We start from the raw sequence: 25,414 nt of genomic DNA, 5'->3' as shown, positions 1-25,414 counted from the left end.
CAGTAAGCTCTCTTGTTTTATTCTCTTTGCTCTCCTTTCCTGTACAATAAGCCCATTAATTTTTCATACTTTATTTTCTGAGTTTCTCTTTTGTTATTTGATTCTTAATGAATTCTCTCTTAAGCTTACAATATCAATGCTTATTTATTATGGATGTATTGTACAGGAACATTTTTACTGTGATTTGATTTTTCATCAGAAGACCTTGAAGTTCAATTTATAGAGAAGAAATGACAAAAAAATTCCTTGGGAAATAATCCATGCAAAATAAATATAGGTAATTCAGGAGAGGGGAAAGAAACCCAAAATGAAAACCAAAGAACAACAATGACAGTAAACTGGGAAAATCTCTTTGGAAAGAAAAAAAATCCATTCTAGAAGGCAACCTACATTAAACCAGGCATTCTTAGTTTTTTTGTCCTGTTGGATTCCAGAACAAGTTGCTTAATTTTTTTAAGCCAAAGTTTTAGCCCAGTTTTCATGGAGACTGTGTCAATCAAAAGAAACTAATTTTCTACATTTATAGTTACACTAGTAAAACAGAAAAGATGTGTAAGTCAGCGGGACTACATAGCATCACCATAGTATTTGTTTATTTATACTCAGTTAAGAATGTAATTAATAAGAAATATAAGGAGCAGTAGACCTCTAGGCAATGATCTCTACCTGCTTAGGAAACATTAATAAGAGTGCCGTTACTGAGACACAGATGACTTAAGTCAAAAGTCTATAGTGCTCATTTGGCATCTAGTATCCAGCTTGGGAAATTTTAATGTTGATATACTTTTAAGCTTCTATAATTACTGCAAAATCATAAATATGAAATACAACAGTAATTCCAGATGCTATCGGGCAGAGTGAGTTTCCTAAATAACTATTTACTCCTTTTTTTTAAATGACATTGCTTTGGTTATCCTAGTAACAATTTCAGCCTAGGCAATGTAGATTTGATTTTATATGATCTTGGACAAGTTGCTTAACTATTCTTACCTACTGTACTTTCCCAACTGGGGGATTGTCAAGATGAATTCATTGATTAGGAGCACTATATAACTGGATTGTAGGCATATTTATGGGCTATAGTAGTTTTCAGAAAAGGTGAGTAACATTGAAAGATGTCAGCAGTGTTTCATGGCATATCTGGACCATGAAATAAATAAACAGAATGAATGAATAAAGAGTTGGAAAACACTTGAAGAAGCTTAAAGTTTTAAACCAGAGACTTATCTTGTGTTTTATAGGGAGATGGGATTAAAGATTTTACAGTACTTGATAAATCAGCCAGTTCCTCTCTATTATACTGTCCTCCAATGTCCATCTTCTGTAACTGTGAGTGTAACTTGAAAAGTTATTGTATGTTTTCTGTATAATGGGACAGAACAAACCCATGCTGTAAGCAATTAATATAGTAATTTTTCTTTTTTTTTGCCAGGATTAGCATTTTTTTGGATATAGCCACTTGCCTGATTTTGTAAAACAGTATTTGGTATTTCAGAGATGCTCTGATGGAAACAAACCTTCTTTCTTAGTAGAAATTAGGAAAGTGTAGATGTTTTCATTTGGTGAGGCTATTATTTTAACCAGAATGGTTTCATATTCTCCTATCAGTCTGAGTTCTAGATGCAGATGGATGCATAAAGCTCAAGAGGCAACTCAGTTGGAAGTGCTCCCTCTCCTTTGTAGCTCTAGCCAGAAATCCGCCCTGGGTCACAGTCATCCCTTGCTCAGTACACAAACCAAGCCCAGTCATGCTAGAGTGCATCTGCGCAGTTCATATCCCTTCACCAGCCTGTCACTGAATTTTCTGTTTGCAACAAATTTCCATGAGAAAAATTCCATTTGGTTTTGAGTTTTGGTATGACAGCTTAGCCAATAATTAGTGTGGGCAGTTTGAACAGTGAAGCAGGAGATAGCTGCACATCCTTTGAATCTTATTTATATCATACTGTTTGTTCTTTGTACTCACTCTGAAAAGTCAGGATAAAAATTAGGTTATTTATACAAACCTGCCCTGAAGGAAGAATATTTGAAGAGACTGTTCCATTGCTCTGTCTCAGCAGTCATTCTTTGTCACTTCTCCTTATTTTTGAGAGTTAATTGTAACCATTTCAGTCTAGATATGGGAGAGACAAGAGTCTGGACTGAGTAAATAAATCTCTTCCTCTAAACTTGGGTTTCTCTTGCATATTTGGTTTTGCTGTCTCCTAAAAAGCTTCTCAAAGTGTACCCTTGTGTTAAATTGGATATAAAGACTGAGACAGATACTCCTCTGTAAACATGTCTGATTGTTCTGTCTGCACAAGCATGATTTTTCACACTTAATGGGGGTCTTGTTTTTTCCTCATGAAGGCAACTGAGAGGGGAAAAAGGATGTCCTAGAAATTAAAGAACTGGTTTGAAACTTGAGAGAGCTAAGCACTAATCTCAGTCTAGCTAAAATTTCCCATGTAACTGGAAGTCATATCAGGGCTTCTGTGCCACAACTGCAGGTTTGTCAGCCTGTTCTTACTCTCCTGTGACTTACAGGAGTAATTTTTAGCTGATGATTTCCAGCTGCCTTTGCAAACCCTTTGTGCCAACTTGTGCTTTCAGTAAAAGCCTTCCTGTGCCATATTTCTCATTCATACACATACACACCCACTCTCATTTCAGATTTTTACTGTCATAGAGTCAGTGCAGTAAGAAATTATCAAAATTATTCTTCATGCATTGTAAGCACTAATAAAGATGTGCTCCTTTCAGGATCTGCTTTTTGTTAATGCCAGAGAGTATGGAATAAATGCCTGTGTAGGCTGAGATTTTATGCAATTTACATTCAATTGCTGAAAATGTTTCTTACCTCTTGGGTAAACATTATCAGGAATATACCATGTTTTTCCTTCAGACAAGGTCATTGATGAGAAATGAACAGAAATACTGTCAGCCCCTGAATCAATGTAACAGTTTTGACGAGTTGTTTTATAACATGCTGCTTTGCCACAAAACAAGACAACTCCTTTGCCAAATAGGAGTGAGTGTAACAGTTGTTACCTTTCAACAACTCTTCATTTCTGATCAAAAGATAAGGAGGTAATTTTTTGAAATCTGTTACTCCAAAAAAGCTTAGCTGCTAATAGTTCCAAGAATCCTTTCTATGTGTATGCCATGTTCATTTTTTGCAATGATCAAAAGTAAGGGAACTCTGATGATCAAAAATAAAGGAACATGTTATTTTGACACTTTGAGATAAACTTTGCTTTCTGCACTGATGAGAATTCAGAAATTGTACATGACCCTACAACAATTCAGTAAGTATATTAAAGAATGCAAATCTTCAACCTTGTAAAACATCCACAGGGAGAGAGGACTTTGCATTCTCCTTCAGGAGAACAGGATTTTAAATGCTGTAAATTATTTATGGCCAGATAGTATGTAAGAAAAATATTTAATGTTTACACTTAATGTGAAAAAAATAGAAATGTGAATCTTGCCTCAGGTAGATAGTAGCTCTTGACAGAATAAATTTACTAGTCACAGGCAGAGTTCGTGTTTGCCTTTTAATTTTTGGTGGGGAGTGAGGTAGACAATTGAAATAATCACTGAAGAATGACTACATGTTAGCAGAAAAGAGGATTTCTCTTCAGCCATTTCGAGAAGAGCATTAAGTCTGTCTACTGCAGTCAGAATTTGTTCAGTGTTAATAAGCCAAAGATATACTCAGTAACCATCTTCGCTCACATATGAGTTCGTAGTAAGATTTTTCTGCGTGTATCTATACAACCCTACCACAAGTGCTACTCTATACTTACATGGTTACATTCACACACAACAAGCAGATCTTAAATTAATTTTAAAAAATTCTCACAAAACCATTAGAAATATCTGACAGAAAATGCCTGCATGAAAAAAGCCTGTGACATTCCAGGCATATGAGAAACCAGTCCTGACCTTTCTCTTTGTATTAGTTGATCAAGGTGAATAGCAGCAGCTCCATTTATATAAGATTTCCAGTAGGATACTAACTGTATATTATCCTATGTAGCTTCTATGGTAAAAGACCAGTTAATTATTTGGTCAAATTTCTGAAGCTAGTCTGGCACCAGCAGATACTGGTTTCTGTTCACCTTCGTATTTATTTAGTTGCCTTGGAGGAGAGAATAAAGGTCCCTCACAACATGATGATTACTATCATCGGCTTGGTGGTGGACTTGCAGCTTCTAATCACTGGAAGGGTTTCTTCTCATTTGTTCCAATAGATAGATGGATCTGACAGAGCAGAGAAAGGTTTTTTTCCCTTTTCAGTGTATTTTTTTTTTCCAGATCAGCGAGTGGAACTGGCAAAATGTTTATGTCAGAGTTTTTATTTCTAGGAAACTGCATGTGTGGGCTGACCAGAGCTGTTCATGAAATTACATCTTTCATATATCTATTTCTGCAAAATATATATTAAAAAAAAATCACTTATGCCCTCTTCTCTATGTTTGAATCATCTATCACTTACCTCATCATGGAAACTCTTCTAAATTAAACTGTCCTCATTCCTGCTCTTAGGAATTGTTGTTGTGGATATTTTGCTAACATCCAGTAGAGCTACACTTACGAGTGACTGCAGAGCTGTGTGTAATTTTGCCTCTAGTAGCTCAGCACTATCATGTTCCCTCCTGCCTCTTGTCCGTCTGCTCTTTCCAATCCTGTAATCACGTTCCCTTGATTTTCAGCCGCATGTCCCTGGAACTATCCTTCTGATCTCGTATGCAGGCACCCTCTCTCTGTTCCTTTGAATTCCTTGCTGAAACATTTCTTCAGACAATTATTTCTACCCTTTATTTATAATCAGTGATCTCTCCTGAACTGTTGCTTCTTGTCTTGTCTTGTTTTTGTCTCATATCAGATTATAAGAGCTTTGAGTAAGGGAATATGTCTTGCTATGTCTTTGTAAAATGCTTCATAAACTTACAGTGACAGCAGTGATAATTCATGGTATATTTCCACTCAGATCAGGGAAGTACTGCTTACTTATTCTGGGCAGCACACATTCCTGTGGGCTACTGAATTCAGGTTTATCAGGGCACTAGACTATCCTGATAATTAAAATTTGCTATTGTGATCATCAGAAGTGGTGTGACTCTTACTTGCATTAATTCACCAAAGTTCCTCCTGACCTAAATATGTCTCTCAGTGGCACTGATGCAGCTGATACAGGGTACGCTGGCTTGCTGCTCTGATAGTGGTGGTGGGGGAAGTAGACAAGAGGAAAGAGAGGAGGCTACTGTCTCTGCATGATTATTAAACATGCTGTTTCTTTTTTTTCATTGTACTTGAAAAATAATTTCTGTCAGATGTTAAGAAAGGCAAAGCTAGCTTTTGCCTTCCATCTCCAGCTCCATCGCAAAGGAGCTGCATGGAAGCAACTACAACTTCTTCTAAGGCATCATTTTCTTTAAGAAAATGCAGAAAGGCCAATTGTTCTCTGGGAACGAAAAGCTGAAGAGCTATCCTGCTGTACAGTTTTAATGGCTGTATATGCTATTTGTTTTATACTATTTATCAGAAATTCAGTGCTCATGCCAAGACATTTCTGTGCCTTGCCAGAGTGCATTCAAGTCAGAGTTTCACTACAATTCCAAAGAGGGAGGCTAATAAATTACAATAAAACATTATATTCTACCTCCAAGTTGTCAGTGACTGAATGTTTAAATTGCAGTAACTAGCAAGTGGTATTTTTCTTTGTGGAAAACAATGGAATTTTTCTCGCCAGTATTACAGTATGATGTTTATAGCAAATCATGGGATACCTTCAGTACTATAAATATAATCTGCTAGTAATACATATTACAGTCCTCATTAAACTTTTAAGAATAGCTACAATATTTGCCGTGGAAACAGCTCTCTCCCCTCTAACGTGTTTCATCATTTATCCATCAGCAGCAAGCTGAGTTGAATTTCTTCATAAAATTAATATACCCATTCCCCTTTCCCTCCTTTGTCACCATTCTTAGTTTGCTACTCAGAAATGGAGCTGGGTCCCTAATTTAAGAAACTCTGCATATACCACTGATTGCCAAAAGGCTTTGTAAAGTGTAATAGAGACAAGGGTACCTTCTCAGCCACATTTTGTCCCAATAGAAACCCACACCAAGTATTTCATTGCAAACCCTTTAGTAGTGATTTGCAATAGTCCAATTTAGAGGTCACTTAAGCATGAAAACAGTGTACAAGAAAATGTATAATGAAACAATATCAGTAATAGCATATTTAAATGAACAATATCAGTAATAGCATATTTTAAATGTTTCATTAAGTCTGAATTGTTATATTGTAGTACTGCTGTGAAATAGCTACTACTTTCTGTAACAAGATTTCTTTTATATATGTATTATTGAGACTATGCATTTGCACAGAAACCAAAGTATTTTAAAAGTAAAAATATTTTTATTAATCATGTGGTTTAGAACATTTGTATACTGGATGACTTGTTTTATATGTCTTTATATAGTCAAGAATCCTAGATTAGATCCAATTAATATAAATTCAGTGTCTTTTTTTATGGACGCAGTGTGAGGTTGAACATTTTGTAGTCTCGCATATTAAATTAAAACAATTAAAATACTTTTTTATTGCTTTCAGAAAACTATTATCACAGCAACACAGATTTTCAGTGTCCTGATCTGAAGGCATGAAATAAACAAAGAATCCATTATAATGTATCTATTAATTTTATTCTTGCTAAGCAAGGATGTCCAATTTACTGGTGCTGTGCTTTCAGTATTGCTGAATAGCACCAGGCAAGTGTCACTCCCTGGAGAAAACTCATGAGTGAGATATGGTGAAGACACATTGCTTTCCTTAATGCATATGTTGTGGTGGAAGATAAGCGAAGTATCGATTTGGGATACTTCTTCCAACTTGTTATGTAGAGGCCTTAGGTTCTTTCCAACTTTTCTTTACCTGAAATGAGCTAGTAAGACAGAACCAAGCCCATAGTTGAACCCAAAATTTCATGAAATGGCCTGCGTGGCACTCCCTTGTTTATAGCAATACCCAAGTTAATGGTATCTTAGCTGGATTTAACTGTTGAACAGCATAAACTGATCTAAATTCCATTAATACAGTATAGCTATGTAAAATTCTACTAGTTGAGGATCTGGTCTAATAAGACTTTCATTCTGCAAATACAATCATACTATTATTCAAGAATACTGCAGTACTGAGATCTAGTTAAAAATTGTGTGGGTGGTTTTTTTTTTTCCCCCCCTTTTCTCCAGAAAAGTCCATTGCAACAAAACCCCTGAAAACTGACTTGGCTTTTGGAAGCACCAGTTCTTAATCTATGGGCTTCTGAAAACTGAAATGGTTTTGGCTGAAAACTGCTTCAAAAGAAAGAAAAAAAGTCCAAGGCTCTAGTCTACTTATATTTCTATTTTTAGCTTATATGTAATAAATCCAGGGCAGATGGGAAGACATGCACTTTCAGAACTAGCAGAGAGGGTGGAACTTGTTCTGATTACCTATACTGTTTCTAGATCCAAAGTAATGCTTGTATGGCTCCTCACTATGTTGACTTGCTAACTAAGGTCAGTGGTGGTTTAGGCAATTCTGTACTCACTCCATTGTGTAATGATGTAGCTTTATAAAGAGAACAGAAACCAACAGAAAACCTGCATGAAGTGATGGAGATTTTACTATATCATCTAATAAAAATTCTTGTTATTGTATTGTCAGTTTATCCTTTGCTGGCTCCAGATTCCACATCATCAGATCAATTTTCTTTCAGCTTCCAGGACAGAGCAATCTCGTAAGCACTGTCTCAACTGCATGACAAGTGCATGCTGAGTTTTCTTGACTTCTGATCATCTATTGCAGGCAATCAATCAATTCAATCTGCTTGAATCTCTCTGATTTTATTTTGGTCTGGAGCTCCACATTTCCTTCCCAAGGATACTACAGGGATGAAACACCAGAATGTTTATGTGTGAAGTCAGAATGTTTCTTCTCAGCCTTTAGTCTCACCAGTTAAAGAGAACTGTAGTTGCTCTTCGCTTCTTATATAGGCAGTTAAGCTATAAAATAGTTAGCATGGTTCCATCAAGAAAAAGAAATAAATAAATCAGCTGATGTCTGTCAGTATACATTTCAACAGTCATTTCAGATTGCAAGATTCATTTTGTCCTTAAATTAAAATTTGTGTGAAATATGAGCTTTTTAGAAGGCCTAAATCAAATAGGAGTGTCATCCACCCAGTGTCTTTAATTTTTCAAGTATTAACTTTTATGATTATGTAGCTGAAATGTAAAGTTAAAAAACATTCATATGGATATTTCATGTGGGCTTTAGCCCACAAGATTGATTGGCATGGGAGAAAAACAAAAAGTACCAAACAGAATGCAGCATTTTGGAGTTGTTTCCTTTGTTGGACATGTCTTTTATTGTGCATCTCTGACAAGCAAGGTTAAAAAAAAGCAATATTGAAACTGAAAAACATTTCTGCTCTTATCTGCACTAATTATACTATCTTTTCATTGTGCTAGGTATGTCAAAGGACCATGGATATTATTGGTGATTTATCATCACCCCATTGACAGTGGCGTGGCATTACTGTAGAAAAGAAGCCAAATTCAACCTTCAGGTTATACCTCTTAAAATTGTATGCTCGTTAGCATCAGTCTAATGGACCTGTTTATGATAAAATAATTCCTCTCCATTTGGCCTGCATCTGCTAGACTTATCAGGTATTTTTGGGGGACTTAGCGCTTTATGTGTTTTAGTCCCCAGGAGCAGAAGCACATAACAGCACTGCCAACTGAAGATTACCATAGGGATCTACTCAAAAAATAGGTGTTTTTCTCTTCTGAGGGTGAAAGGAAATAATGACAGTGACAGGCTGGAAGAGGATGGATATATTTGTAAACTGTGACAATAAAAGTTAACACTGTAGCAGGAACCAATCAAGCATTCAAGCAAGTCTGGCAAATACACACTCTAGCAATACTGCACTAGAAGACTGTGCTTTCATATGACAATATGCAGTGCCAAATTTGCAGGCTAAGAATCCTTTTGTTCCACCTGCCTGTACAAGACCAAAATATAGTATTTATTGCTTGTATTGAACTGCTTCTACACATCTCTAGTATGAAACTTCCAGATCCACTTTTGTAAATAATTGATTGTCTAAATAGGCACAACAGAGGTAGAAGGCATGATATTAGTATGTGTAATTTAGAGATGGCTAAATGAAGTTAACATTTTAAGGGAAGCTGGCACAAAATAACTGCCACAGACCATAGCTAAAATAAACCTTGTTTTATTCTAGAATACCTGGGGTTTGTATCCAGAAATTTTGTCTGGGTGGAGTTTGAAGTTTGTGCACACAATTTTCTAAGATTTCAGAGCACCTGGCCTAGCTGCTAACAGTCCAGAAATCCCAGACATATTTCCAGTGACTCTGTACAGCACAACTCTACAGCATTTATGTAGCAAGTCTGAAACTTCTGAAAGCAAGCATCGTATTTTTGTATACATGCTGCACAGATGGTCTGCATGTTTCTGCTAAATCTGATAGATTCTGAATGCATCAGACTGGAGTGCGCATGCACAGGCCATCTGTGCGGTGCAACAGTAGTACATCTGACACTTTCCAGGAACATTGAACTCAATATGCATACACGTGTATAGCACAAGGGCGTATTTGTGTTAGGAAAATCCTGTACAGAAAGATGTTTTGAGTATCTAAGTGAGGTAATGAGTTTTACTGGAAGTCAGAGGCAGAGAAATGAAGTCCAAGTCTCAGTCCACCACAGTCACCACACAAACACACAATTTCTAACGCAATTGCAGTATGATTCCCAAGGTCAGCATAGATTTAATCTTTTTCTCCCTTATATCAGACCTTTCCCTCATCATTCTCATGCTCTGCCACTGCATAGTTACCAGATCATATTTCTTTATTTGTTTCTTTTTCTTTGTCATCTGCCATGCTTTGTTTGATCTGGTCCCTCCTGAATGATGTGTGGGTGCCTTCTCTAATCAGACCTTACAAAGCCTCATGCAACTTGGCTGAGACTTCACACTATTGCTCAAGGCCCTTCACCTCAAAATACTGAAGCAGACTAAATAGCAACGAGGCAACACATGCTAGATATGTATGTCCTGCCACTAATGATGGTGGGTAGCTATTATATGGAGGGTATTCTTTCTGATGCCCTTGATACATATATGGTAGGAGTCATTTTCACTGCCAGCTTATCTTTACAGTGTCAGACTTTCAGCTTTAATAGGCTCATTAATCATCTGTGTCATTCACTTTCCATTCCCTCCCTGAAGCTGCTCAGCGAAAGTTCTGCTGCTGTGTTTTGCCAATACCTTGGTGTTTTGACAAGGGAATGTAAATCCCACTATCTAGTGGTTGCTGAACCAGAGAAAGGTTTAATTGGGTTCAATAAGCATCACAGTCTTTGGATGCTTATGAAGAGCAATAATGTGTTTGTCTCAAAGATGGACCGAAGGGAAAGCAGGTTCTGTTTATCATCTAAACGTCCACATTCCAAACAAGCAGTGTTGGTTCAGGCCTTGTCTTGGCCTGTTGGCTTGGGATATTTCACCCCAAGCACCTTTCATTTCCTTTTGAGTTAGCTGCCTGCACTATTTCATCCCAGTTTGACTAGACTCATATATGGTAGGGTCTGACTCTCTCAAGATTGATGTTCTTAGATTTCTACCTTTAATTTTCATTCCTGTCTTCACATTTGACCTAATAAAAATATATTTACTGGTTCTCAGTTTTCCTTTCACATTTTTAATCAATCAGACCTGATGTATTACTTAATCCTAAGTCAAGTATTACTCACTCACTTTGTGGTAGACCCATATACTAATAGTCTTATGTTAGAGCAGAAATCAAATCAGCAATGGTAGCATTTCCAGTATACCTCAGTCAACGTTTTTAGGAGATTTTAAGAATACCAATACTTCTTCCCCTTTGTTGAACTATTTCCATCTCATTTATCTTGTTTTCCATCCTAGCTGTATACAATTCCACTGTTTGATTTTTTTTTTGGTTAATATTCTATTCCACCTTTCATTTTTTAATATGTGTTTTAAACATCTCATGAATAAAAGCTACTGGAGGATGGTACTGGAGGATGGTTTCATCATAGGAAAAGCTACCTTCTGAGCTTAATAGTCACCTTCACAATTCTCTTTCCAACGCTTCTTCCTAACCCTTAAGCACAAACCTTAAAAAAACGAAAAAAAGAATATTACACTGAAAACCACCACAGTAGAAATCACCAACTGATTTTACAACATCAGGTGTCCTGAATTAGTGCCCACATATACTGAGATCTGAATGAGGACTGAAGGTCCTTAAAGTGAGGCCTTTGCAGTATCCACATTTTAGTTACCAATCCCTGGACTGGAGTAGAGATTTAATTGCCTCAGTTCACAGGCATATCCTCACACAGGACACAGGATGACAGAAAATTTAGTGTACTATCCAAGACAGCCAGGACAAACTTCAGATACCTTGAGAAACCTACAGGATAACCCTGAGCATAGGGAGTTTATTAAAGGCTTTAGGGAGTTGCCTTAATCTGTCTAGGATCCAGAGCCCAGAAACTGCTCCTGAATAAAGGTACCTGTATCTCTTTCCTTCCCTGTATACCTCCTCCCTCCACAGAGAGCTAATAGCAGGAGGAACCTTCCCACACACTTCCTTAATTGCAGAAGCTGCAAGATAAACATACTGCTTACCTGAGAGAGGTTGTTCAAAGCTCTTGCTCTTAGGAGAGTGCCCTAGGTACCAACTCAGGCTATTCAGGGTAGTGACATCCTGTCAAAAATATGTATCTGAACAGGAAATACTTCAAAATGCAGCAGCAGCTTAAGGACACAGAAAATGAGTATTTGACTGTGTATCATAACTTTTAGAGTATTTCTTTAGAAGTACAGAAATCCCCACTAAATTTCTAGTTAAGGCTAAGCCTCAGCTGAAGAGGTGAGAACCAGAGCAGCCATCATCCATCCCAGTAGCTCTTAGATCCTTGTACCAAACAAAGGTCTAGGTCTTGCAAATTCTGGGTTTAAGCTCTGATTGCACGAAGATCAGCAGAAAAAAACCCCTTACCTCAGCTAATTGATCTGCTCTAACTAGATACCTAGTTAATAAGTTTTTGGAAAACAGTATCAATCTACTCCAGTTGGTCTTGAGAGAACAGCTGACTTCTATGCTATATGAGCTCATTCATCTTCCACAGGGTTTTTAATTCATGGCTTCTAAAGATGTCATTTGGTTCTGTCAAAAACATCCTAAACTCACCGCATGTTAAGTGCATTTGAAGTTTCTGCTGAATCTGATGAATTTTTGAAAATTTAATAGATGTCTCACTGTCTGGACATGCATTCAAATAAGTGTTAGTAGCAGTGTAAAACTGAAGTGTCAAACACTTCTAAGCAGTGAATGCTTCATTTCAGCCATAAACATATGTTGTCAAAGGTCATTAACTTTCCTGTTGTAATGGATTAGGCAGTTTTTCCTATACTCTGAGAGCTAACAGCATCTTTTTAATCTGTGCAGGACAGTGAAGTCCTCATAGGAAGTTTTAGGGAACTACTGAAGGATTGAGGTGGTCTACAGACACTTCAGTCTTTAGTCCAGGGTTCCATTCTTCATTTTAAATAAAGTGCTTCACCACTTTGAGGTGGAAGAGCTGTGGACTGCTATTTCTTAGTGTTCTCCAATTTTCAAACAATTAAAAACTCCCTTCCTATTCATCTTTCTTTTTATGCCTGTTGACAAGTTTAAGAACTATCACTTTTCCCCAAAGTTGAAAGACAAGTGACTTTGTTCAGTGCCCAGAAGTCATCTCACTGTGGATAAGGGTTTGCTGAGGAAACGTATGACAACAGAGGCTCAGGGATAAGCAAGACCACTGAACAAGCATGATAAATTTAAACAGCTCTGTTAAAGAAAACAGAGTACACGCAGAAGACACCATATTGATAATGGGTATTTGTAATAACCATGAGTTATAATGGCCTTGGTTCCGCACACAAGAAAGCAAATATAAAGTAAAAGCTAATTAAAAAAAGATAATTAAAACCAAACCAGTCAGATCCAGCTTCTTTGCATCAGCCCTGTCTTTTCCCAAACCAGTACTAATTCAAGGATTCCTTGGGGAGGCCCGGGAGTTTAAAGTATTCAAGATAAATTCCCTCTCCTAACGCTTTCCACTGTGTTCAGAAAGAATTGGGACTCTGAAGAAGTACAGTTCACAGAATATATTTTTCACTAGCTAGAGAATTTAGAGGCACTAGAAAAAGAGATAGTGACTATTCAATGGACAGTCAAGAAAGAAAAAAAAGTAGGCTGGAGGGTGGGAAATCCAGATTGGGTCAGGTTTTGTATTATTGTTAACCAATTGGCAAAAGAGCAGCAGGAAGAATGAGTATCTACTAGAATGTGTTCTAATAAATATTCTTTTGATTTATTTTTTAATTCGAACTCACTCTTCTACAGTTGCAGGAAGTATTTTGTTTGACTGAGCTTGACATGGCCTGTGTGGTTAATCATGTATCTTTTCATCAAAGGTGTATCTTAGTATGTGCTGTGATTGAAGGAATTGAGAAAGTACCGCTTATGTTTTCACAAAGTCTTAAGTAGGAGGGATGTGAGCTTTCCCTAAATGACTCCCAATTCATTCCATATGTTTTACAAGCCATTTACAGTAGCCAATAAATACCTGCCTTGGTGTGAATGTAGCACTTGGCCAGTTTTTGATACTTTACACCAAAAGGCCCCTTACTATGTAAATATCCTCAGTGAGGGGTAGTAAGACTGTGCAACATCAAGATGGAATAATTCACCTTTTTTAATTACACTGAAAGCATAAAGTTAAGTTGAAATGAAAGCTGGTGTTTTAACTCTTGTCGGGACAAACTTAAAAAACCCAGCAGATGCTGGTGTCAGGATAAGTTTCTAGTAAAATAAAACCAATCCTTAGAGTAGCAGGAACTTGGTTTAGGACATACCCTCTCCTTTTTTTAATTATCATTTTAATTTCAAGTGAAATGGTTAGTGAGGTAAGTGGCATACCAGTTTCCAACCATTCTGAAATGACAAATATTTAGTCATTTCTGTTAAAGGCAGGATTAAAAAAAAAAAAAGGTGGTATTCTTTCAACTGCCTCTTCCTGCTAGGTTCCTCCCCTGAAAAACAGAGCTGTGGTGCTAACCAAATAATCTTTGGGAATAACTGGAACAATGTGTCAGCCATGAGAGGAAATAAAATGAAGAGCTGCAATTGGATTATGCATTCTTCTCATTACCCAGATTCAAATGCCTGATGAACGCTGTATGTGCAATGAAAGGAATGTCAATGTTGCATATAAAGTAGCAACTCAAAGTGTCTGCAATTCAGATAATGCTAGATTGTGCCTTCAGGCACAGCCCCAAGCAAGGGGTGCTCAGGAAGCTGCCCTGTTCCTCAAGAAGCCTAGGGAGACATTGCATCTCCAAGCCACACTCCTCCAGGCCTGCACTGCTCCTCTCCCGCTCCAGGGAAGGAAATAAATGATTGCAGCTGACATTCCTCTTCATGCCTGGCCAGCTATTCTGATCATTAGTAAGCAGTGGTGTGGAGCCAATTCTATGCCCATTCTCTGCCAATTCCTTCACAGGGGGAAGTATCTGGAAAGCAGAGTCTGAATGTTACACTACTGCTGAATCCAAGATTGGGCAGGCATTAGCCAGTGGAGGAGAAACTCTGCTTGACTGAATAAAGGAATAATATCTGGAGTAGCTGATAGTAGAGGACATGTCATTGCCATCTGAATTGCCATTTATATCCCGATAGAGTTACATATCTCAGTGAAGTGACAATAACATGATAGCGCTTGGATGACTAGGAGAATATTATAATTTATCTACCAAGGTGATCATCTTATTATCAATGTGGGTAATCCAGGCATCTGAGGAGGATTTTATTCAATCTGCCTTCCCTTAGGGTGCAGCTGGGAACTTGAATCTGGTTGTATTTGACAGAGAGCTATCATTACAACATTCTTCTCATTGAGAAGATTCTTGATGAGTATTTACTAGGACTGAAAAGCACTCCTGAGAAAAGAATAAATTCCGTTCTTACCTTAGGAGTAATTTATTTGTAAAGGCAACCAGCCATTGTTGCAAAACTCAACTTCTTTTCTATTTAAAAAAAAAAATACAAAAAACCTCAGCAACAATAAGTGGGCAAGGAATAAAACTTCTTTGGTCTGCTTTGTTAGTTTAACATAGAGAAAGACAGCATGTGCCATAAAGCAAGTTTCTGCTACAGTAGCATGTAACTTTTAGCTCTATTTCTATCTAGCTGAATATATTGACACATATAGAAGCAAATAGCTGTTTTCCCTCTTTTGTTCTGCAGGTAAGCGCTGAAGCTTCAGGAATGTTTTGTCCTGAAACTAGAAGTAATACACATAAACTTTCAACTTTGGTATCTCATCAGTCATGACAGAGATTGTACTCCAATATGCAAAAGTGCACACAAAGGTACTCTAAATACATTTTAAAACTCACTGCAGCCAACAGAAGTATTTTCTTTCACATTAGAAGACACAAGGTGAGAGACTAATAATGTGTGTGTAGAGAAAAACAAATGCCCTAAACATTAGGACATAAAAACTAAGTAACATTAACTGGCCTTACCACAATAGCATCTGAGACTCTTGCACATGTACATGGTACACAAGTTCACTAGGTCACATGAAAAATGTCACCTAGTTATCAAAAAGCTGCCCCTCCTTTAAAAAGAGGCAGGAAAGTGACCTCACATTATGAGCAAGAAATAAAATAGAGATTTCCTAATATATGCTTAAGTTCTCTATTGTTAGGTAGTATGAGACTTTGGGGTAGTAACTAGCTCCTACTGGCACATATTTGTGTAACATTGAAGGTTACACACCCCTGTCAGTTTACTTGTTACTAACTGCAATTGGTGTCCTTTCAAGAAATAGTAAATTCATGTATTTTCTTTAACTCGGTATCTCTAATCCTTGCAGTGGAGGAACTGCTAGGTTTTCTGTACTCTTCAGAGTATAGCATGTGCTACCACCTAACATGGAAGGCAGCTGAAATGGAGCTCTTTTTATGAAACACTGTAATTCTGCTCTACCTTGTTTACTGTTTTCTGATATTCAGTAGAAAAAGGCAGCCAGCCTGAAAATACTTATTTGTACTTTGTCTGTAAAATGGTGCTATCAGATCTTTTATACTCTTCTCAATATGCAGATCAATATACAGATAATGCTGTCTCACCTGTTTTGGGCTGTTTTTTAAAGCCAAGATAAATACCTTAAAACTTTGTTACCAAGCGACTACAATACTATACAGAAACAACACGCAAGAGCAAGAAGATACACTGAGAATTGTGTAGTTTGACTAATAACTGAACTTATTTAGTAAGAATACATCTCTTACAGCATTCATTTCTTGCTAAGACATACAGTATTTCTTTGCTTTAATTCTTTTCCTCAAACGGTTACTGAATGATGGATGTCTCAGGCACAAATCTTTCTGCTATATACATACATTACTGCAGTCAGCGGTGTTGAGCCTGTCTTGAATTTTTGGACTGATTAAATATTTGGTAACTTAATAATGAAGAAACTGTTCTGGATTAGAGCTTAATATCAAACATGCGGACATTTTCAGGGAGAACTTTCTCCACAGGACGAAAGGAAAAGAAACACTTAACTGTACTGGTGCCTGTTATAATCCTGATATACTTAGAAAGTGGCATAAGTGAATAAACTTTCAAAACTTGCAGAGATTTACATAGAAAAATATACACATGCAAGAAGTATTCTCTTTATGAGGCCCAAGAGACTTACTTTTATAGGTAAGCATACTCTAAGCAAATTGCCAGCTAGTTTATACAGGTGCACAGAGCAGCCACATAAAAAAAGAGAATTGTTTTCTGGAACCAAAACTGAGATGTTGAAATCATGCCAAACAAGGAAGGGGCAGCCCCATCCAGCAGACTAAGCAAGTGATGCTATAGATTCATAAGCAAGTAACTAAGCCACCCACACTGCCTGCATAGTCTGCCAAGAAGACAGATGGTGCTACTTGTGAAATATCTTCAGATGTTCCTCATAGTTTACAGCATACATTTTACGGTAGAAATAAATGAAAAAAGTAGTCTTTTATTTCTTACATTTTATTGGCTACAAATGTTAGGTTATGTCCTTCTAAATCAGCCTACAGAAAGATCTGCACTTAATTAAACCCTTTAAATAATTGGTAGATTTTAAATTGCCTGTGGAGATTTGATCTCCATATTTGCAATTTAATCTCAAAGGCTCAATCTACATTTAGTTTAGTTAATCTCTTTTGTAGGCAAATGCCCAGTTAGGAACTCTCCATACCTTTTGGACCTGCTCAGGCTCAAAATACCTGTGCTAAATAAACATACTTTAAAAAAAAAAAAAAAGGACTAGAGACTGGCCTGCTTTAATGGCGTTTGACATTCTGCCTCTAAAAGGTGATATTCTGGCATTTATATTATAGATTTCACTGGAACAGTTACCTGTGCTTGCATTCACAGTTTTGGGATGACAGTAAATAGTGCAGTGAGGTCTGCAGATCACTTTGAACTTGGAAGATTTAGAATATCATCTCAACTATAATGAACTGAGTTTCTCTCCGTCGAATTGCTTATGCTGTACAGTTTTCTTTAAAATATTGTAGTTTAAATATCAGGTCACTGGCATTCATATGATTAAGCTTTACAAGCACAAGAGAAAATAAGTGACTTTTTTATATCTTCTGGGTTTTTTTTCAAGAAAATATAATACTTATCAAGTATACAATACAAAAGAGGATTTTACATAGACAGGCTCTCCGCTTCAACAGAAGTGCTTACTTTTCATGGAAGACAATCAGTGGAAACTTAATGGAATCCCAAACACAACAAGTACCAAACGAAAGGTGAAATAATGCTTACCTCCTGCCTCATGGCCTTGATGCAAGTAATCTCCACGCTTTCTCTCCATAGAGAGGTAGCCACTGAACTAGGATTCAGGATGTGACCGTTGCCAGTAAGTGCAGGTCAGAAGCTGGTGTATCAATCCAGTGAGCAATGCAGTGTGACCCATAGCTCAATTACAGAATTGCTGAGTCTGCTAGCAAAGTCCTTAGGACTCCATTACCAGAACACAGAAAGGGCTGTGCTGTAGCTCTCACAGCACATACTGCCTTTTGTAGGTGATCTGAAGGACTGGTCAGATCTGACAATAAACCAATATGGATCCAAAATGCTTTTAAAATTGTTTTCCCTGTTTTCATTCACATTTTTTCACATTATAATCTCTTCCCATCCCTCCTTCTGTCAGTACTGAATTCAACTTATTAGCAGCATTCAGTAGAGAGAAAAAAAGGGCATGTGCCTCATCACTTAGCTTCATCCTAGCATTATCATTATATACAAGTTATTTTGTTTTAGAAACCCATACACATTCATCACAATCGCACTCATTTTTCCACCAAAGATGAGGTATATAGGTAGCTACTATTTTTCAGCCTGTGTTTAGTAATGGTTTTTAATCTCATAATCACTGGTGAACAATCTGCAAGCTTTATGTCAACAGACTTGGATGAAATATCTCCATATAGAGAAAGATACTGTTCTTTTACTTTGGAGCTTTTTGTTGCTGTTACTTTTTAAATCAGTTCAAGATCTCTTACATCCCCCATACTGAACAGTTATAGATTTATTTAAGAGCTGAAAACTGAAATTTCAAAGCTCAGCTTAGTCAGCTTTTAAGCCATTCAAAGAACATAATTTTCTGATTCCTGTTTTGGGGAGGTTGGGTTTTTCTTAAACAGTACTTTTTCTTAAAAAGGCATTGTAATTTGAAAATCAGTAGTACCATGAATATTATTCTACTCCAGATGTTTATGGGAAGATTGACATGAAAGGAGCTATGTGACACAATCTGCTTTTGTGTTTTCTTCCCAGTGGAGCCCACTCCAGTCCCCTCCCTCAGAGGCTCCAGTGACCACAGATCTCACCGTCTAGCACAGGGGTATCCTAGCCTTCCTCCTCAGACACTCTTTCGTTCCACTTCTTCTGAGCAAACAGAGTTCAAAAATAAGAATTAAACAAACAAACAAACAAAAGAATTAAAAATACAGTCATCCAGCAAATAGTTTTGAAGGACTAGTCCCAAGGCCTATTTTCTATTTAATAGTTATTTAGCCTATCATCTCCCCTGAGCTCAGCCATCTGATGGGAGGCTCACAGAACCATCCAGCTGTTTCCAGTCCCCAGCTACTGTGGAGATTTTTTTCTTTGTCCTCCTTTTCAGCAGGCAGCTGAGCTAAACTCTCACTAGACTTGATGCCTGTAGCAAGACAGGGTTAATTGGCCCTTGTTAACCTGCTCTGAGCCAATATGGCATTTGTAGGACCCCATCTCATATGCGTTCATCTGTCTCACCACCAAAAAGTCTGTGCAAGTTTCACCTTTTTAATGAAAGCCTTGATACAAATCGCTTCACAGTGCTTGCACCTACCCTGTCACAATCAGCCACCCATAAAAGTGCTAATCAGATGTTACAAATAAGACTCATTAGAATATTGGGTGCTGGTTGTATCTACTTCAAAGGGGGAAAAATTGCTGGAGATTGAGGATTCATACCGAGTCCCTGCTTAATAATTTATCTTCATGAAAGACAGGTATCAGGAAGCACGCACTCTGCCAGGATATAAATCCACTGTCCTGAGCACTTGTGGGCATCCACTACGCTATTTCACTTTTTGGAAGAGAAAGTATTCCAACTGCAAGGCAGATTTAAACACTTTTCAACTTACTTTCACTCTCTCCCCTCCCACTGCAATTGTTAGCTGTATCTTACCTATCCTTGCATATCTTCTTTTCTAAATAGCATATGGAACCATATCCACCCGCCTGTGTATGATCCTACTTTGTTTGTCATGTGCTTCAGTTTAAACTAGCCTTGAATAATCCCTTACTCTCTAGGTGCAATGATTTGGACTGTGTATAAGCCCTGCCAAACAGTGTAATACAAAGGCAGAGTCCCTCTCTCCCTATGCAAGGTCACATATGTACATGCAGGGACTGACACAATTTGCCTCTGTGAATTCTTCAATATGTTAACTACTGAAACATTTAAGCTAATTAATTCAGACATAATAGCTTGGAAGAATCAAACATTCCTTATTGCTCTATGGAGCTACAGATGTTGGCAAATCAAAATAATACTATATCTTTAAATGCTACTGGAAAGTGCAAATTGACAGCCTGGAGATGTCACTTCATCTACAGAAAGAGATACAACAGATACCCTATTATCTGATTTACACCAGAGCAAGGAGTATTGGGTTTGTGTGGCAAGGTTTTGGTAGCTGGGGGGCTAGAGGGGTGGCTTCTGTGAGAAGCTGACAGAAGCTTCCCTTATGTCCGACAGAGCCAATGCCAGCCGGCTTTAAGACGGACCCGCTGCTGGCCAAGGCTGAGCCCACCGGTGATGGTGGTAGTGCCTCTGGGATAACGTATTTAAGAAAGGAAGAAAAAGTTGCTGCGCAACAGAAACTGCAGCCAGACAGAGGAGTGAGAAGATGTGAGAGAAACAACCCTGCAGATGCCCAGATCAGTGAGGAAGGAGGGGGAGGAGGTGCTCCAGGTGCCAGAGCAGATTCCCCTGCAGCCTGTGAAGAAGACCATGGTGAGGCAGGCTGTCCCCCTGCAGCCCATGGAGGTCCACGGTGGAGCAGATCTCCACCTGCAGCCCAGGGAGGACCCCATGCCGGAGCAGGAGCAGGGGGATGCCTGAAGAAGGCTGTGACCCCATGCGAAGCCTGCGCTGAAGCAGGCTCCTGGCAGGACCTGTGGCCCCATAGAGAGAGAGAGAGAGAGAGGAGCCCACGCTGGAGCAGGTTTTCTGGCAGGACTTGAGACCCCGCAGGGGACCCACGCTGGAGCAGTGTGTGCCTGAAGGACTGCAGCCCGGGGAAGGGACCCACACTGGAGCAGTTTGTGAAGAATTGCAGCCTGTGGGGAGGACCCACATTGGAGAAGCTCGTGGAGGACTGTCTCCCATGGGAGGGACCCCACGCTGGAGCAGGGGAAGAGCAAGGAGTCCTCTCCCTGAGGAGGATGAAGCAGCAGAGACGATGTGTGATGAACTGACCCCAACCCCCATTCCCCAACCCCCTGTGCCGCTGTGGGGGAGGAGGTAGAGAAATTAGGAGTAAAGTTAAGCCTGGGAAGAAGGGAAGGGTGGGGGGAAGATGTTTTATGATTTGGATTTATTTCTCATTATCCTACTCTGATTTGATTGGTAATGAATGAAACTAATTTCCCCAAGTCAAGTCTGTTTTGCCCATGATGGTAACTGGTGAGTGATGTCTCCCTGTCCCTACCTTGACCCACAAGCCTGTCATTATATTTTCTCTCCCCTGTTCAGTTAAGGAGGGGAGTGATAGAGCGGCTTTGGTGGGGACCTGGTGTCCAGCCAGGGTCAAACCACCACACAAGAGTAAAAGGACATTAATAATTTTCCAAGGTAGGAACAAATCAGCTGCATTCTTCTTGCATTTATTATCTAGCTACACGTTTTCAAGCCTTCTCAGAACTGTGCTTGCTTTTGCTCTCTCTTGCTATGGCCATTACTTCATCTGCTCACTTATGTTCCCCCTCCCATTTGAGGTTCCTTCTCCTACTTCCTTAGAAAAATTATTGGCTAATTACTGGCTAAATGACTGTATTGATTTTAGGAACTGCCTGAGTAAAAGCTAAATAAGCAGCCTCAGGAACATGGAATTTCCTTGATGCTCTGATTCTCCAGACAGTATTTCCTCAGCCTTTTTCTTCTGACAGTCTTGATGAAACCTAACTGTTACCTCTCATTTATTTGGAGGTATGAGTATTACCACCTGTTTTCAATGCAGCTCCTACAATTCAAGATGCAGGAAGCTACTTCCAGTAGTAATCACTCTGATGTCACATCAGTTTAGCTGAAATCAAAACAATAAATTCAGAAAAAGGAAACTGGCTATTAAATGTAAACCGTACCAAGGACTGCATTCTTGAACCTACTGTGCCTTCATTAGGGCATTGAAATAAGTGGCATGCAGAATGGAAAGTGAGCCTTCTCCTCAGAGCAGTAAAAAGCACTCAAAAACTTGCAAAGGAAACAAGGCTCTTTAAAGCTTTTAAGAAGTAAAAAATACTCCATACATTCTAAAAGGCCAAATGCTGTTTCCATGAAGAATCTTAGTTAATTTTCATGTAAACCAGCTCCAAATATTTAAAAGTAGGGAAAGAATATCTGTTTCAGCAGATATATACTTTTAGTAGATTAATTCTATCTGTCTCAGAGATAGAATTTTTATTTTGCCAAAGCTTCTAATGCATGGTGATGAAAAATAATTCTACCTTTCAATTTTAGTCACAGAGTATTATAACCGTGTCTTGTGATGATTTGGAAACATAATGTCTTTTTTCAGGCCTTTGGTAACACAAATAACAAAGGTTCGTATTTGGAATTTATTTTATTATATTTTGTAATTATGCAAATGAGGTTGTATATCAGCATTAATCATACTAATTGAAGCTATCTGTTTCAGTTTGAAATACTGAATAATTATTCATTAACAATGACTGGTGAAGAAGCTTAAATCAAATAAACTTGCACTTTAGAGAAGCAGCTTGCAAAGAATATTCTTTGGGAGGGTTGATTTTATTTATTTTGGGGAAGTGCGTAGGCACAAATATTTAAAGCCAGATATTATTAGTGAGAAATGTTGTAATAATGTCTTTCAAATGCATTCGTATTTATAAACCTAGTATCTGGAGTTATGAAGAGGAAGCTAAAGTGTATATATCATTGATTTTCTTTATATTTCAAAAAAGAAGATGAATTGGCATCTGTCTCCTTTCCTAGTAAATAAGCTATTTCTAATTAATTCATCTGTGAAGGAAATTTCTAAACAAGCATTCCCAAAAGCAGACATGTTACAAAATGAGATTGCTTCCTGCCACTGAAGCTCTAAGTGTATTGGAGCTTCAGAGCTACACTCTCGCAGAGTACAGCTCATCAGGTCACTCTGATCTGAGGCACTAGCTGTGCAAGCTTTGGTTTGTATGTCTTTCTCAAAATGAACTCTGTCGCTCAGTTCAAATGGTTCAGCAGCAAATTGATCTTTCCAAGTTCATACTAACCCAAACTCCTAGAAGAATTTCCTCCTTTCCTTAGACCTTGTGCCTTCTTCATTAACTTTGATATAGGCTCCCTGCCTCACTTCTGCTGTTTCTTGTGCTTATCTTTTACAGGGTAGTCGCAGCTTCACCCTTTTAGGAGGCTTATCCAAGCTTACACTGTAAAAGCTGTTCTCATCCCCAACTAGGAAGAATCGCTCTGTATCAAAGGTGAGGCACGATGCAGTCAACTTCCACTGGCCAGTCAAGCACAGGGAGCTGGCAACTAGTGCTTTTAATGGTGACGTTGACCTCGTCTAGGCTGGAAAGAATTAGTCTCTGCAAGTCTGTTCCAGTCAACACGTATTTCGTGTCAACAAATGAAGGGGTTTTTGGCAATAAGACTTCTAACGCTATCTTGTTCCCTGAATAAAATAAGCTGCATCATCAGTGGGATGGGGTTTCTTTGCCCTTTAGAGTTCATTTGCTTTAAGGAGGAATTCCCGGTTTTGCTAGATTGTGTTGGTCACGCCGGCTAACAGTTACAGCTCTAACAGAAGGATTCTTTTGTAGTCAGGAATAAAAGAGAGGACCATCCAAATTCTGGTTATTCTCATTCAAACACAGATGGGCAACGTTAGGGTGAGTGAATGCCTCTCTGGAATGCCATTCCCTTTCCCCGGACTGAAGAGCACAGATGTCTAACTTTGGTTAGATAGGTAAAGTTAGCTCAGGCAATTTGTACCCAATTATTTTGCCGGTATTGTGAGAGGCCTAACATAGCCATGCTCACACGCTTCTGAGCGTACCATCCTCTCTGAATAAACTTCAGGTAGGCTGCTTCACGTGCCTCTCAGCATGGTAGCCAGCAAAGCTCAAATATGAGCCATGTTTAGATCTAGATCAAAAGCACTCTGTGATTTAAGCTAGCTTCTTTGACTTTACACTGAAATGGAGCAGAGGAGACAGGCTTAAACTGCTATGAATAGGAGAGCAGCAAGCAGCAGAATAGCCTTTGTGCTGCACACAGGAGCTAGCTCTTCTCCAGGATATTGTTCTGCTATCATTTTCCAGGCTTAGTTAGGGCAGCTGGAGTAAACTACCCAAATCCAATTATTTCATACCTGTATTACAAATTGTGGGTCAAGGTCGAATTCTCCTGCATGCTGTACAAATACCCAACAAAAAGTATCACTAAACAGCCTGGACCTTGATGAGTCCAGGGATCCTGCAAGGGAAACTAAGCAAGGGGAATGTCACTGTGGCCGAGAAACACACATAAGACAGAAGGAAGTTGGAGGCAAAAGGAAGCAACAGAGCTGAAAAATTATCACAGTCCTAGGTAACAAACATCCTGTGAACTCTCTGTTTCTGTTCTAATCATCTGGCTTGTGGCTGTCTTGGGGTTTTTTTTTTCCTCTTCTCCCTCTGCCCACATTAATTTTTCCTTGTGGACAGGACTCTTTTTCTGGTTTATTTTTCTGGTTTTGGTTTGGTTTGGGTTTTTTAATTATTATTTGAAACTGGGTTTTCTGTTTGTAGACTTTGGGGACCCTATACCATTTATTTGTGCTAAATGATTCAGGACACTACAGGATCCAACTTTGGTTATTTGACTTCTATTTTAATACTAGAAATAAATGTTATTAAATAATAAATTTGATTGTCTACTTAGAAGTGTTTGTCTCCTCAAGTCGAATGTTTATTTCTTGCTTTCTTAAATCTTTCTCACTAATAATATGACATGTATCATGGGAAATTGCTCACTATACCAGAAGCAGATTTAATAAAAATTTTTCACTCATCTACACATCAACAACTGCTTTAAAACTATGCATGCAAAAATTAAGAGCTATCATTCAGACTTGTGTCTTCAGATACGTAAGGGAGTTTTCTTAAGGAAGTTTCCTGATGTTAAACATACACAGAATGTAGTTCTCTGTTTCACTACCTGGGTTTCAGAAGTAATAGAATTTTGATACAGCTAAGTTAGTACAAGGATTACAAAAACATTTTCAGTGGTAAGACAGGGGGTTTATTTCTGGTATTTTGTGGAAAAAAAAGGGGGGGGATCAATAAAAGCCTTTACCATTCATTACTGTGAAGAAAAAATAATTTGTATAGAAGTTACTGTGAGCTTTAGACTAATGGTCATAACCGTAAATGATATTGAAAAACAGATAAAATTAAATAAAGACTTGCGCAGTATAAATTTGCTGCTGG

General features: G+C 38.3%; 1 long non-coding RNA gene across 1 annotated transcript; it reads left to right on the top strand.

The window, feature by feature from the left end:
- The first annotated feature begins 1,058 nt into the window (after window positions 1-1,058).
- Window positions 1,059-24,923, top strand: LOC138687241 (uncharacterized). The gene is made up of 3 exons (XR_011326477.1): window positions 1,059-1,335; window positions 23,332-23,422; window positions 24,734-24,923. It is a non-coding gene; the product is annotated as an uncharacterized lncRNA (long non-coding RNA).
- The last annotated feature ends 491 nt before the right edge of the window (window positions 24,924-25,414 follow it).

Source organism: Haliaeetus albicilla, chromosome 10 (assembly GCF_947461875.1).
Source record: "Haliaeetus albicilla chromosome 10, bHalAlb1.1, whole genome shotgun sequence".
Lineage (NCBI taxonomy): Eukaryota > Metazoa > Chordata > Aves > Accipitriformes > Accipitridae > Haliaeetus > Haliaeetus albicilla.
The sequence above is the reverse complement of the archived record's forward strand: the minus strand, read 5'-3'. Positions and strand labels throughout refer to the sequence as shown.